Source organism: Nomascus leucogenys, chromosome 13 (genome assembly GCF_006542625.1).
Source record: "Nomascus leucogenys isolate Asia chromosome 13, Asia_NLE_v1, whole genome shotgun sequence".
Lineage (NCBI taxonomy): Eukaryota > Metazoa > Chordata > Mammalia > Primates > Hylobatidae > Nomascus > Nomascus leucogenys.
Window position 1 is genome coordinate 30,399,570 of NC_044393.1, and position 14,806 is coordinate 30,414,375.

General features: G+C 40.0%; 1 protein-coding gene across 3 annotated transcripts in view; it reads right to left on the reverse strand.

Moving 5' to 3' along the window:
- The window catches only part of CBFA2T2 (CBFA2/RUNX1 partner transcriptional co-repressor 2), a 158,856-nt gene that overhangs the window by 88,713 nt on the left and 55,337 nt on the right, over nt 1-14,806 (reverse strand). The window contains exon 1 of one of the 3 annotated variants that reach the window (XM_003273538.4): nt 717-1,322. The exons of the other annotated variants lie outside the window; for them this stretch is intronic. The gene's annotated coding sequence lies outside the window, so the exon portion shown is untranslated. Of the gene's footprint in view, nt 1-716; nt 1,323-14,806 lie in introns of those variants that run through there. 3 annotated transcript variants of the gene reach the window in all.

Below are 14,806 nucleotides of genomic sequence, written 5' to 3' on the forward strand. Positions count from 1 at the left end.
GAGACCCATCTCTATTTCTTATATATAAGAAATAGCAAAAATCTAAAATAGGCATCACAAACTAACAAGGATTACAGAACACAGTACATAGTTATATGCACATGAATTTATTGCATGACAAAACTACCCCAAACTCACAATTCAAGTCAGATTCATTGATGTTATTTATTTTACATGTAGCAAGAAAACAGAAGAAAACCGCATAGGAGCAAAATGTAAATGAAAAACTGTTAGATATATCTAAAATGAAGAGATGCTGTTAGTTTTCTTTTAGTTATAATTTGCCTGCATATACTGAAATAAAATCAGACAATAGAAAAGAGTGTTTTATGAGCCATCTTTTTAATATGGCCTATTTGTATTATGCATACTAAAGGGGAAAAATTCCCTCTAAACATCACAGAACAATCCAACGTGGAAAACCTTACAGAAATATTTGTGGGACTACTTTTCTAGCTGTATAATTCATATATTACGTCTAATTATTAAGTAAACCTTGCATTCAAAAAAGCATGACATTCAAATATAAAGTTGGCAACAGAAAAATAGAAACATAAATAAAATGAGGCATTAAAACAAAACTGAGTAGAAAGGCTGAACTCTTGTATCAAATATCAAAAAACATTCATATCATCATAATTTGAAAGAAGTAAAAAGCTTTGAAAGGCAGAGAATTGTGCACTTTAACCCCCAAAACTATATTAAAATGTACTTACCCCAAATGCCCAGATTATAAACAATCTAGATTCTTAAATACACCAAATTTATTTGAAATAGATATTCCAAAGCTCCTCTTTTTCTCCTCCTAATCTTCAAAGCTCAATCGGAGACCAGCCTTCCTCCTCCTTTCATTAGCTGGACATGTGTCAGCTCTCTCACATCTGCGATTTCTCACTGACTAGAGCTGCCTGTCCCATTCCAGGGAAACACAGATGGATCCCAGATGGGAAGGTCCTGCCAAACAGACCAGCTCTTCACCTTGCCAGAATCCCCAGATACAGTCAGTCTCTCTCTTTTTCTCCCTCCCTCTTGCTTCCTCTCTCTCCACTACCCTTCCAACCCTCCCTGTTACCAGGGCTCTTTGCCAGCTGATGTCACTAAGTACACACCTCCCAGTGGCTCCTGGCCAATCTGACATTAACTTGTTAAATACGTGTAATTTGTTTATGGCTGACAATAACAGCAAGGATATTGTGCAAAACCTATCTGTGCAAATCCCTAGTGGAATAACATGTAGAGACATACACAGACACACAGACTCACATTTTTGGGAACATTCAAATGTTTAGCAATTACCATTTAAAGTCCTATATACTGTCTGGTTTCTGCTATTGTTTAATAGCTTCTGCTTTTTGAGCCAGTTTTTAAATCCTAATAGAATAAATTCCTTCTTAAAATCAATTATTAAAAATCTGTTTTGAACATGTAATTGGATGAAAAACATAAAGTTGCAAATTAATTTGGGGAATATAAACAGAAATGTATGTAAATGATTCACACAAGCTGCCTCTCAGATCCAGACTTGGTAGCACTGCAAAACTGGCACGTGATTAAAATAAGACAATGCATGCAACATGGTTCTGATGCTGTAAAGATTATAAATGGAAGATGGGGACACAATGCAAAATTGCTTTAAAACAGAGCAAATATAAATGTCAGAAATAACACAATATTTAACATTAAAATAACTGCTAATATAAGTGTCAACAATGAGTAGCCAAAATAAAAAATATTTTAAGAACAATAACAATGACAATCCAGAGAGATGACGGAAACCCATAAGGTCAGAGTTTAATCCTTTATACCTCAAAGAGATAGCATATAATAGCTGCTCAGTCAATTTCTGCTAAATAAAAATCGAAGGTTGACAACTGATACCATACTATAGTTACACAAAATGGTACCACTGGGGCTAATTGAGTGAAGGGTCCAACGGACCTCCTTGTACATTTTGCATTATAACTTCCTGTGAATCTACATTTTAAAACAAAAAGTTAAAAGACTGTGGGTGGTGGTAGCCGGGTGCAGTGACTCACATCTGTAATCCCAACGCTTTGGGAGGCCAAGGCGGGCAGGTCATTTGAGCTCAGGCGTTTGAGATCAGCCTGGGCAACACAGTGTTACCCCATCTTTAAAAAATAAAAGAAAAAGAAAGGCCAAGCACTGTGGCTCACACCAGTAATCCCAGCACTTTTGGAGGCCGAGGCAGGCAGATCACAAGCTCAAGAGATCAAGACCATCCTGGCCAACATGGTGAAACCCTGTCTCTACTAAAAATACAAAAATTAGCTGGGCGTGTTGGTACGCACCTGTAATCCCAGCTACTCGGGAGGCTGAGGCAGGAGAATCGCTTGAACCCGGGAGATGGAGGCTGCAGTGAGCTGAGATCATGCCACTGCACTCCAGCCTGGTGACAGAGCAAGACTCCATCTCAAAAAAAAAAAAAGCAAAAGCAAAAGCAAAAAAAGATGGCCGGGGGAAGGCGGAGGTCTTGGCTTCTTCCTGGGTCACATCACATGACACATATCCTATACTAAAATCTACATGAATACAGATTCGGCATGAAAGATCCCCTGCATATATATATATATAGTCAAACAGGTGTGGTTATAATTCTCTAACCCTTAACCTTCTACCATACTTGGGATATATCTGCTATCTGTAAACAATATTTCTGTCATGGCAATTTTTGACAAATAGGAAGGAAGGCTATTTCTGTCAAGGGCAACTTAATTACTAGGTTTTAGGGCTTCATTTCATACCAGTGATGGTGGTAATAATAGTAACAGCAGCAGGTTCAGTGTTTGTCATGTGTACTCACTAAGTGTCAGAGACTATTCTGATTCCCTGCATTGCTACAAAGGTCCTATATTAAAGGGCCTATAAGGTAGGTATTATTGTCTCAAAGTTATAGCTAAGGAAAGTAATGTTCAAACAAGTTAATGCCACATAGCTAGTGTCAGCATCAGGTTGTCTGAATTCACAGCTAGAGCACTACACCCCACTGTTGACAAGAAAATGAATCCAAAGATGCTGCTGGCTGTCTTGGATCACTTGTTCTCAAGGAAGCCAGCTACCATGTTGTGAAGACACTCAAGCAGTCCTAAGAGCCTTCCACATGGGGAGAGGCTGAGATATCTTGCCAATAGCTGGTATCAAATTGCCCACAATGTAAGTAAGCCATCTTGACAGCAGACACCAAGCCACTGCCATCGAACTAAGGCACCTCAGAATTATGACCCATACAAACCATGTGAGATGATAAATATTGTTATTTAAAAAGGAAAACAAGGTGGGTCTTTCACTTCTAGCACCCAGATTATGGATCCTAAATAGCATTTTCCAATAAAAGGAAGCAGAGCTCTTCAGGAAAATAGTCAACTCCAGGTATAGGGCAGAAAATGTACAAAACTTGTCATAACAGAAAGCAATCAGGCTATCAATCACTTCTGTAGTTATGTCCCAAGGACTTAGAGTTAATGTGAAGAGGCTCCCACTAACAAAGATGGGGTAATTTGAGGAGCAATAAAAAATGACCACAATTGGCTGGGTGCAGTGGCTCACGCCTGTAATCCCAGCACTTTGGGAGGCTGAGATAGGTGGATCACAAGGTCAGGAGATTGAGACCATCGTGGCCAACATGGTGAAACCCTGTCTCTACTAAAAAAAGCAAAAATTAGCTGGGTGTGGTGGTGGGCACCTGTAATCTAAGCTACTCGGGAGGCTGAGCCAGGAGAATGGCTTGAACCCAGGAGGCGGAGGTTACAGTTAGCCAAGATCATGCCACTGCACTCCAGGCTGGTGACAGAGGAAAATCCTGTCTCAAAAAAAAAAAGACCACAATTGGGCCAGGAGTGGTGGATCACACCTGTAATCCCAGCACCTTGGGAGGCCGAGGTGGGCAGATCGCCTCAGGTCAGGAGTTCCAGACCAGCCTGGCCAACACAGTGAAACTCTATCTCTACTAAAAATACAAAAATTAGCCAGGCGTGCTGGCACACACTTGTAGTTCCAGCTACTCAGGAGTCTGAGGCAGGAGAATCGCTTGAACCAGGGAGGCAGAGGTTGGAGCCAAGATAGCACCATTGTACTCCAGCCTGGGTGACAGAGTGACACTCCACCTCAAAAAAAAAAAAAAAAAAGAAAGGAAAAAAACTGCAATTGATTGAAACACAACAAAATGTTTAAATCATGAGTTCATAATAATACCTATTTAAAAAAACTAATTGATTACTTACCTTTCAGAGAATACTAGAGAACCAAACTCATTCTAAAATCTGGTGAATCAAGCATTTCATCTGTCTTTCCTATATGAACTGTACATCTAGTTAAACAAATAGTTGGAGAAAATTGTTGGGTTCAATGTTCATTATTTCGATGATGGGCTAACTAGGAGCACAAACCTCACCACTATGCAATACATCCATGTAACAAAGCTGCACATGTACCCGAATCTAAAATAAAAGATTCAAGAAACACCCCCCCAAAATAGTTGGCGAAAAATTGATCTCTATTGAAATAATCCAACTAATAAATGACAAAATAATATACCTGGAATATCATCATTTTGCAAATCCCTAATGAAAAAATGAATCTAATGATCAATTGCCACTATTATAAAACGAGAGACACCTGGAAATTAATATGCCTCCTAATGAAGCATGCTTTACCAAAAAAAAACGTAAAACAATATGATTGAGCAAATTTATAAAACATTGAGGGGACACAAGAACATGTTAATGGCAAGATGATGATGCAATTAACAAAGTCTAGAATGTGGAAAACTTTATAGTCCAAGCAATCCAGATTCTTAGGAAAAAAAAGGGAGACGGAGGGAGTTAGGAACAGAACCTATACATTAAAAGAGAAATAAGGCCTGGCGTGGCAGCTCACACCTACAGTCCCAGAGCCTTGGGAGACTGAGGAGGATGTCTCACTTGAGGCCAGGAGTTTTGAGACCAGCCTGGCCAACATGGTGAAACCTCATCTCTACTAAAACCACAAAAATTAGCTGGGCAAGATGGCGCACTCCTGTAATCCCAGCCACTCTGGTGGCTGAGGCAGGAGAATTGCTTGAATTTGGGAGGTGGAGGTTGTAGTGAGCCATGATCGCACCACTGCACTCCAGCCTGAGTGACAGAGTGAGACAGAGTCTCAAAAAAAAAAAAAAGAGAGAGAGGCCAGGCACGGTGGCTCACACCTGTAATCCCAGCACTCTGGGAGGCCGAGGCGAGTGGATCACGAGGTCAAGAACTCGAGACCAGCCTGGCCAACATGGTGAACCCGCATCTCTACTAAAAATACAAAACGTAGCCAGGCGTAGTGGTTGGCACCTGAAATCCCAGCTACTTGGGAGGCTGAGGCAGAAGAATCACTTGAACCCAGTAGGCGGAGGTTGCAGTGAGCCGAGATCACACCACTGCACTTCAGCTTGGGCGACAGAGCAAGATTTTGTCTCAAAACAGAAAAAAAAAAAAAAGAGAGAGAGAAAAAAATAAAAGACCTAAATGTGGCTGGGCGCAGTGGTTCATGCCTGTAATCCCAACACTTTGAGAGGCCAAGGTGGAAGAATCACTTGAGGCCAGGAGTTTGAGACCAGCTTGGGCAACATACCAAGATCCCATTTCTACAAAAAATTACAAAATTAGCCAGGCGTGTTGGGGCATGCCTGCAGTCCTAGCTACCTGAGAGGCTGAGGTGGGAGTACTGCTTGACACCAGGAGTTTGAGGCTGCAGTGAACTATGATCCCACCACTGCACTTCAGCCTGGGTGACAGAGTGAGACCCTGTCTCTCAAAAAATATATAGACATAGAAATACACATGCAAACACACTTTCATACATACACTTCCTAGCTGTTTGCTGAGAGGTTCTAGAAGCAATGACCCCTTGTATAAATGAACACCCAGATTTTGATTTCTAAACTGCATTTTCTACTAAAACCAAGGATCCTTGGAGAAATAGCTGATCTCTGGTAGGGCAGGGAAAGTAAAAGATAAGCACACGGCTGGGCGCAGTGGCTCACGCCTGTAATCCCAGCACTTTGGGAGGCCAAGGCAGGCGGATCACAAGGTCAGCAGTTCGAGACCAGCCTGGCCAACATGGTGAAAACCCGTCTCTAGTAAAAATACAAAAATTAGCCAGGCGTGGTGGCAGGCGCCTGTAATCCGAGCTACTCGGAGGCTGAGGCACAAGAATCGCTTGAACCCAGGAGGCGGAGGTTGCAGTGAGCCGAGACCGTGCCATTGCACTCCAGCCTGGGCAACAGAGTGAGGCTCTGTCTCAAAAAAAAAAAAAAAAAAAAAAAAAGATAAGCATGCAACACCTTGCGCAAGAAAGTAAGAGACTGCTCAAAAATGACAGGGGTATGTCAAAAGAACACTAAAGCCAGTTAGAAAAGGGACTACCACTGGAATTGTGCAACAATTTAAGCATCAAAATAAATAATGATAGTAATGGATTAGAGCATAATCCATATTTAATTTTTTTAATCAATTAAGGAAGAAAAGAAAGCATTCTTTCATTAGAATGCCAATATGTAAATGCAGAAACAATGATGGAATTAGAAAATCACCACTAGTAGGGTGCAGTTGCTCATGCTTATAATGCCAGCAGTCTGGGAGGTCAAGGTGAAAGAATCACTTGAGACCAGGAGTTCAAAATCTGCTTGGGCAACATAGTGAGACCTTGTCTCTACAAAAAAAAAAAATTAAAAATTAAAAAAAAGAAAATCACCACTAGATGCTGAGACTACTAGTGAATAGAAAACTAATGAAAAACAGGACAACTTCATCATCTCTAAATATACCCAACAAATTACTTATTAATCACAAATAGGAAAGTAGTAATTTTTGCAGTGGAGTAACCTGGCAGACATGACCTTAATACAACGATTAACCAATCGCTAATACTGAGACACACTGATCATGTGCCTCCTTAAATGAAGCATTAAGGAGAATACATCCCTTCTATAGTATTCCAGCCCGAAATTCGTAACATTAATGTAATCATAAGGTAACGGCAACGAAACCCAAACTAAGTACAAAACAACTGGTCTGTATTCAAAATTGGAATGGTCAAGAAAAGAAAAGTACCAGGAGGGGAGGAGAGGAGGCAGGCAGGCTGAGGAACTGTCTTAGAATAAGAAAAATTAAAGAGCCACAGTGGCTCACACTTGCAATCCCAAAACTTTGGGAGGCCAAGGAAGGTGGCTTACTTAAGGTAAGGAGTTCGAGACCAGCCGGAGCAACATAGTGAGACTCCATCTCTACAAAAAGTAAAAAAATTAGCCAGGCATGATGGCATGAGCCTATAGTCCCAAGTATTCAGGAGGCTGAGGCTGGGGGATTGCCTGAGCCCAGGTGGTCAAGGCTGCAGTGAGCCATTCTTGCACCACTACACTCTAGCCTGGGCACCAGAATGAGACCCTGTCTCTAAGAAAAAAGGAAAGAGGAAAGGGGAAACGCAAGGAAGAAAGAGACATGCCAGTTAAATTCAGTGTGTGATGACAGACTGAATTGGATTGAGGTATAAGAGCTATAAAAGACATTATTGAAATAATCTATGAAACCTGAATATAGTCTGTGAATTAGGTTAATAGTATGGTATCATTATTACATTTTCTGATTTTGATAATTGTACTGTGGTCATGTAAGAGAATGCCTTTGATTTCAGGAAATATGCACTTAAGTATTTAGGGATACAAGGGCATATTTCCACTTTCAGGAAAAAAATTATACCTCCAAAATACACACAATGATAAAGCAATTGGGGTAAAATGTAAACAACTTATAGAAAGTTGCAAGAACTCCTAAGTATTTTACTGTATCAAAAAATAAAAAAAATAAAAAATAAAAAATAAACAGAAAACAAGTCCCCATCCATGACAAAAAAGTGTGAAGACACTCTTGTGGGTATTAAGTGAACATGTGTCAGTCCATGATCTAATGATCACATTCACGACGGTCTCTTCTTTGGTTTCTTACTCTGATGATGAGAACTATATGCCATTTTAATTTTTTTTTTAATTGGGCAGCCATTAGGCTGAGACAGCTGGCTCTAGTGCCTCGTAAGCAAACTGAAGCCCAATGTAAACATAAAATGAAACTTAAGCTTAACCAATCAAAAACAAACCTCTAACAAGGGACTTTCCACTGGATCATATCCAAATAAGGTAAATGCCTAGCTGCAGCCAATCAAGTAATTCCTTTACTTTGCTATCGTGTTCAGCCTATAAAAACCTGCTTCTAAAGCAGAGCTCTCTGAACTTCCAGTTTTGAATGCTGCCTGAATCCTTTAATGCTCACCTAAATTCTGCTAAATTTCTGTCTAAAGTTTTTATTTAAACAATTCCGAACATTTTTAAGTTGTTTTTTCTTACGTAATATTCATTTTATACCTATAATGGGTTACTGCTTAAAGATAAATACAAAAAACTCTGACATTCAATCTAAATTAATAGAAAACAAAAATAATTCTACAAATACACTTGAGATGCAGACATCTGAGTTTGATTCATCAGATCAAATCTCTCATCTGGCACATAAAAATGATTCTAGACTTTCAAACAACATTAAAAAAGAAAAACAGCCAGGCGCAGTGGCTCACACCTGTAACTCCAGCAATCTGGGAGGCTGAGATCACTCCACTGCACTCCAACCTGGACAACAAAAGTGAAACTCCATCTCAAAAACAAAAAAAAGAAAAGAAAAAGGAAAGAAAAGAAAAGAAAAAAGAAAAATAGGCCGGGCACAGTGGCTCACCCCTGTAACCCCAGCAATTTGGGAGGCCGAGATGGGCAGATCACTTGAGGTCAGCAGTTCGAGAAGAGCCTGGTCAACATGGTGAAACCTCGTCTCTACTAAAAATACAAAACCTACAGCCGGGCACGGTGGCTCACGCTTGTAATCCCAGCACTTTGGGAGGCCGAGGCGGGCGGATCGCGAGGTCAGGAGATCGAGACCACGGTGAAACCCCGTCTCTACTAAAAATACAAAAAAAATTAGCCGGGCGTGGCGGCAGGCACCTGTAGTCCCAGCTACTTGGAGAGGCTGAGGCAGGAGAATGGCGTGAACCCGGGAGGCGGAGCTTGCAGTGAGCCGAGATTGCGCCACTGCACTCCAGCCTGGGCGACAGAGCGAGACTCCGTCTCAAAAAAACAACAAAAAAAATACAAAACCTAGCCGGGCCAGGTAGCACAAGCCCGTAATCCCACTCAGGAGACTGAGGCAGGAGAATCACTTGAACCCAGGAGGCGGAGGTTGCAGTGAGCTGAGATCATGCCTCTGCACTCCAGCTTGGGTGACAGAGCAACACTGACTGAAAAAAAAATAAAAGAAAAAAAAATAAGAAAAATAAACACTGGTGCTTATAGGGAGTTTGCTTTTCATTGTAATAACTCCTTACTTGCACAGAAGTTCTGCAAACAGCAACCTGGAATGTTTCTTAATTTGTCACTTAAGAACAAAATAATATTACATGGTATTTCAAGCATCAGGTTGCAAAAATAGTCTTTTTTGCAAATTAAACGCATTGTAAAATTTCAATCTACATTTTAATCTATCCCAAAACCAAATGAATCTTTTTATTTTAAAATCAGTATCAAGAATCATGTTTTACTTAAATACAAATGTAAAGTTAACAAAAGCATATGCCTACTAGTAAACTGGAGAAACTAAAAATATATAATTAATATATTTAAGATTGTATTTTACATTACTTTAAGATCAGACTTTTTAAAAACCACCTCTTTAACATCTACCATACAAAAATAAAATCATTTTTCAAAAAACCCTAAAAGGGAATTTGCAAGATTGCATAACAAGGGCTTTCAAGTCCAACAAAATCAGGGGATGATGATTTATAGTAGAAGTCAGCAAACTTACAGCCTGCTTAGCGTTTTAGTAAACAAAGTTTACTAAAGGACCATGCCCATTCCTTTACATATTGTCTATCTATGGCTGCTTTCCTGCTGCAGTAGCAGGGTTGGGACAGACATCGTGTGGCCCACAAAGCCAAAAATGGTCACTATATGACCCTTTACAAAAAACTAAACTCTGGCTGGGCACGGTGGCTCACGCCTGTAATCCCAGCACTTTGGGAGGCTGAGGCTAGTAGATTACTTGAGGTCAGGAGTTCGAGACCAGCCTGACCAATATGACGAAACCATGTCTCTACTAAAAATACACACAAAAAATTAGCCGGGCGTAGTGGCGTGCACCTGTAGTCCCAGCTACTCGGGAGGCTGAGACAGAATTGCTTGAACCCGGGAGGTGGAGGTTGCAGTGAGCCAAGATTGCGCCATTGCACTCCAGCCTGGGTAACAGAGTGAAACTTCCTCTAAAACAAAAAACATAAACTAAACTCTGATTTATAGCAACAACGTAGCTTTAAAAAAAAGTTCTAATACTCAAACACCAACTGAGGTTACACTAAGTGCAGGAGACATAGTAAAGAAAAATAGTCTCTGCTCTCAGGGAGCTTACAGTCTATTGAGAAAAGTAATGTAATTATCATACAAACAAACATAATAATATATACTAAGTGCTATAAAGAAAAAAACCACAACTATGAGCTTCACAGCAGGGACTAGAGTAAGGGGTGTGCTATACAGACATAATCTCTGATGAAATGAAATTTGACAGAGGAGAAGTAGATCAGGTTAAAAAGGGGGATGGGGTGGAGATGAAGAATATTCAGAAATATTTCAGGCAGAGGGAACAGAATAATATAGGAACCCTGAGATGGCAAAAGGTATGACTAGCAGAAAGAAGCAGGAGGAAGTCAGTATGTATAGACAGCATTAAACCTGCAGGAGGACGATGAAGTGGAGTGACAAGCAAGGGGACATTTCACACATTTGCTGGCGTGCAGGGGACAGCATGAGTCCATTTGTCTCACTTCCTAAATGTTAGATAATCTTGCAAACTCCTGTGACAACAAAGGCTATCTTATTCACTATTCTGTCTTATTCACCTTCACATCCACACGGCTTGACAGTGTTTAACAATGCTCAAAAAAACGTTTAGAATTTGAAATGTACAACTGATCAAAAAATATTGTCTTCCTTTTTTTACAGCAAACATTTCAAGAGACACTGGTTTCCCCTTACAATTCAGCAGAAAGAGCCTGGAGTAGCTGTTTCACTGATTCAATTACTAAGCCAATTATCTAAATCCCCAAAACTCTCATCTGTCAAAATCAGAAGACAGGACCAGGTGTCACCTGAGGTCCTCTGAAGCTTTGTTTCTTTCTATTTAGCACATGTTTAAACAGCTCAAGATCCAATTATTCTTCCATGTAGTCTCATAACATCATTGTTAAGTCAAATAACCTGAAAATAAAACAGGTTTGGGGCTCTCCACAAACAAGATATTCTAATTTTCCAATTTATATGACAATGTGTAGATTCTAGTTTTATTAGTTATTAAAGACTTCATAAATGGCTGTGTATTTGCTTTACACACTGAGCATTACAAAGCTTGGAAAAAATTTTGTCAACTTAAAAAAAAAACAGGGAAGCAATCAAACTCAAAAGTGATCTTGAAAACTAAAAACTGAACAACAATTCTGATGTTTGAGTCATCAGGCCTTATGGGACACAAGTCAGGCTACAGCAGCTGTGGACCATCATTTAAAATCAAGAATTTTATGTAAGCAGAAAAAAAAAAGGGCAGGGAGGGCAAGAAGAGAAAAAGGAAAAAAAAAATCAAGAATTAATAGTGATAGAAGATTTTTAAAAGTTGATGGAACAGGCCAGGAGAAGTGACTCACACCTGTAATCCCAACACTTTGGGAAGCCAAGGTAGGTGGATTTCTTGAGGTCAGGAGTTCAAGACCAGCCTGGCCAATATGGCGAAACCCCGTCTCTACTAAAAATACAAAAATTAGCCGGGCATGGTGACATGCGCCTGTAATCCCAGCTACGATGGGAGACTGAGGCACGAGAATTGCTTTAACCCAGGAGGTGGAGGTTGCAATGAGCTGAGATCACACCACTGCACTCCAGACTGGGCGACAGAGAGAGAATCAATCCACAAAAAAAAATTGATGGAACAAAAGCACACAGCTGGGTGCGGTGGCTCACACCTGTAATCCCAGCACTTTGGGAGGCCAAGGCAGGCAGATCACCTGAGGTCGGGAGTTCGAGACCAGCCTGACCAACATGGAGAAACCCGGTCTCTACCAAAAATACAAAATTAGCTGGGCGTGGTGGTGCATGCCTGTAATTCCAGCTACTCAGGAGGCTGAGACAGGAGAATCGCTTGAACCCAGGAGGCTGAGGTTGCAGTGAGCCAAGATTACGCCATTGCACTACAGCCTGGGCAACAACAGCAAAACTCCGTCTCAAAAAAAAAAAAAAAAAAAAAACCACAGAAAATAAATGGAAGTCAAAAATTTCACTTGCTGGAATCAACCAACAGTTAATTCTATATTTTAAGTAAGGGATATACGTTATTCTACTCAAATCAGACCACCAACTGATTTCCTTCTTTCACTATGAACACTTTCGTCGAATGAGCTCTTCACCTGGAAAACTATCCATACTTAAAGACTTATGGCTCCCCTTTAGGAGCAATGATTCCTGAAACAGCGCTGACAACTCTCCACCCCAACCCATGTAGCTTCCAACTCATGTAGCTTGACAGCAGATAAGGCCACATTAAGGCCAAGTGTGGTGGCTCACACCTGTAATCCCAGCACTTTGGGAAGCCGAGAGGGGACAGATAACCTGAGGTCAAGGGTTTGAGACCAGCCTGGGCAATGTGGTGAAACCCCGTCTCTAATAAAAATACAAAAACTAGCCAGGTGTGGTGGTACGAACCTGCAATCCCTGCTACTAGGGAAGCTGAGGCAGGAGAATTGCTTGAACCCGGGGGCGGAGGTTGCAGTGAGCTAACAGCGCACTGCTTCACTCCAGCCTGGGTGAAAACAGCGAAACTCCATCTCTACATAAATAAATAAATAAATAACCACATTAGTACTTAAGACTTTGAGTTATTTGTTGACCAAATGTACCCATTACTGTTCTCTGAGGACAGGTGGTGTGTCTTGATTAACATATTTAATGCTTATTTGTTGGGTAAATAAATTAAAATATGATGTTTGTTTAAAAAATAAATTTAACAGGATCAAACCACAAAGCATTAGCTTAGAAAGAATCTAAGCCAATCCCTCCATTTAATTAAAATAGGGGGAGGGGAGTTAAAGTCTGAAAGGGTGAATTAAATTTCTATTAAATGTGATGTATTCAAATCAAATTATGATCTCTTCAACAATTTTTTAATGGGAGGATTTTGACAAAAAAATTAATAATTTCAAGACTACTTTGCTAATAAGTATTAAAAATTATTGCCTCTGAACTGGTTTTTCCAAACATCATGGCCATTTTCACTATCCTGTCCCATCCAAAATAAGGTATCATTCATACTTGGGGTATACACCTATTTGCAAAGACAATGTAGAACATTATTACATTTGTTAAGTTATTAAAATCTATAGCTCTTAGTATCTTCTGGAAGGCTTTATGTGGAAAAAACTGTCCAAATCCTATAAGACAGGTATTTATTGAACCGTATTTTATAAACTTAAAACAAAGAAGGATGCTGTCTTTGATGTGCCTGAAACCCTAACATGAACCCCAACTGCCAGTGTTCTATCTTCCTCTTGGCCCCAATCTCTCAGGACACCTGATTTAAAAAAAAAAAAAAAAAAAAAACAGCAGCAGCCATCTATTATACATAAATGCCATCTGCAGACATGTGCTGTACTTGGACTACTCCTTTGCAGCAGGGGAAAAAACCTGTTGTCCCTCTGCCCCTGCCAACATTTTAAATAAGTTTTATTGAGGTATAATATACAGACCATAAAATTTGCCTATTTTCAGTGTACAAGTCAATGATTTTTGGTAAATTTGGAGTTATACAATCATCACAATTCCATTTTAGAACATTTTCATCACCCCCAAAAGATCCCTCATGTCCCTTCACAGCCCTAGACAACCACTACTAATCTTGCTTTCACTGTCCCTATAAATTTGCTATTCCTCCACATTTCATATAAATGAAAGGATATGTCATCTTTTGTGGCTTCTTTAATTTAGTAAAATATTTCTGAGCTTCATGCTGTAGCATGTATCAAGATTCATTCCTTTTTACTGCTGAGTAGTATTCTACTGATGAATACACATTATGCTTATCTATTCAACAATTAATGGGCATTTGGATTGTTTCAAATTTTTGGCTATTTAGTAATGCTGCTGGGAACAATCTACACAAGTTCAAAATGGTTGATTTTTTTTATAAATTTGTCCAGTTTTATCTGCTTTATGGAGGGAGGATTTCCCAAGCACCTTAATCCAACATTCCAGAAATTCTGCCCTAACCAAATAGTTTTTAATAATTTTTCGATTATTCTGACATTATGCTCTTATCCGTAGTTTGTCATCTAATATTAATATCATGTTTAGAAAGATTTTCCCTGTCCCAGATTATAAGAATATGCACCTATATGTTCTTCTAGAACTCTTGTGGTTTCACTTTTATATAGCTCATTCTTAAGTACAATGAATGAATACGGATGGATAGATGGACGGACGGACGGATGGATGGATGGATGGATGGACGGACGGACGGACGGACAGGGTCTTGCTCTATCATCCAGGATGGGGCTGAAGTGCAAAGGAGGGAATCATAGCTCACTGCAACCTCAAACTTATGGGCTCAAGTGATCTTCCTGCTTCAGCCTCCTGAGTAGCGGCAACTCCAGAAGAATGCCACCATGTCTGGCTTTTTTTCGGGGGAAGGGT